Consider the following 1,707-nt stretch of genomic DNA (forward strand, 5'->3'; position numbering starts at 1 on the left):
AATTTGGCGTTTTCCTCCATATTGATGTACTTTTCAGCTCTTTCCTGTACATCACTTAGAGAAACGGGATGTCTTTTAGATATGGACTGCGAGAAGGGACCTTCTCTGAGTCCATTGACTAATCCCATTATGACTGCCTCTGTGGGCAGGTCTTGAATCTCCAAACATGCCTTGTTGAACCTTTTCATATAGGCTCGTAAAGATTCTCCGACCTCCTGTTTTATTCCCAGGAGGCTCGGTGCATGTTTCACTTTGTCTTTCTGGATTGAGAACCTCATCAAAAACTTCCTTGAGAGGTCTTCAAAGCTAGTAACCGATCTCGGGGGGAGGCTATCAAACCACTTCATCGCTGCTTTTGATAGAGTGGTCGGAAAAACTTTGCATCGCGTAGCGTCGGAAGCATCGGCCAGGTACATCTGACTTTTGAAGTTACTCAGGTGATGCTTTGGATCCATGGTTCCATCGTAGAGGTCCATATCAGGGCTTTTGAAGTTCCTTGGAACTTTTGCCCTCATTATGTCCTCGCTGAAAGGATCTTCCCCACCCAAGGGCGGCTCTTCGTGTTCGTCACGGGAGTTGCGACTTTTGAGGGAGGATTCCAACTTTAAGAGTTTTCTTTGTAACTCTTTTCGTCGTTCCATCTCCTCTTTTAGGCTCTTTTCAGTTTCCTTTTGCCGCTCTCGCTCCTGCTCTAACTGCTCCAGGCAGCTGTGGACTAGTCCCATGAGTTCGGTTACATGGGGTGGTCCTTCTTTTTCTGACTCGCGCCCTTTTGAGGAGTTTACCTTTGGGTTTTTTACTCCGGAGGTGCCTTCCCTGTGTTGGTTATCGATTTCCTGGTGGAGGGTGATTCTCATAAAAATTTGGAGAAAATGCTATATTAAACCAAATGAAAGAGAAAATTACGTGATTCTACCAAAGCAAAAAACATAACATGTGTAACACTCTAACTTTCAGCACATCATGATAGTACCAAAAGCAATGCGTTACTAACCTGTTTTTCTTATTTACTGTTACGGTGGGTAACCGGAGATTAATAGAATAGATGGCGCTAGTTGGCCCAATCGTCCGCGGATGGTAGTCTCCGAGCTGGTTTGCACGCTGGAGCCTCCTTCCGACTTGTATGCGTGGGTGAATGGGGGGTGGTACCTGCAAAGACACTCCGATGCCTAAGTTAGCAAGGGTGTTAGCAGGTCTAGAGAGTATTGGGCTTAGAGATACCTGAGGGGTGTCAGTGTATTTATAGTGGTGAGCCAATAACCACCGTTGGAGTAGTGCCATATCTTTAGGGTGTTAACCGTCCCATTATCTTAGGGAGGTTAATATATGGCTTGATGAAGCGGTTGGAGAGATTTTAGGGGCGGTTACTCATTTGAATGAGTGTTTATCTGCCAGCTAATCTCGTGCCCGACTTCTTTAAGATGAATCGTAGTCAACACCGACTTCTTGACACCAGGTCGGTGCGTAGTAAGGCTCAATCCTCTAGACTAAGCCTTTCTTTTGGACCTCGGCCTTTATTATTGGGTCAGGGTATGAACAAATATATTTTTTAATTATTTAATTTAATTTATTTAAATATGTTACTTAATTAATCATTTATTTAATTTAATTAAGATAAATATTAAATCATTTAATATGTTATTTGACCATATAAATTATAACTAATAATCAACAGCATTAATTATTTGATTCGATTAGAATGAATAA

This window comes from Arachis duranensis, chromosome 1 (assembly GCF_000817695.3).
Source record: "Arachis duranensis cultivar V14167 chromosome 1, aradu.V14167.gnm2.J7QH, whole genome shotgun sequence".
NCBI classification, from domain to species: Eukaryota; Viridiplantae; Streptophyta; class Magnoliopsida; order Fabales; family Fabaceae; genus Arachis; species Arachis duranensis.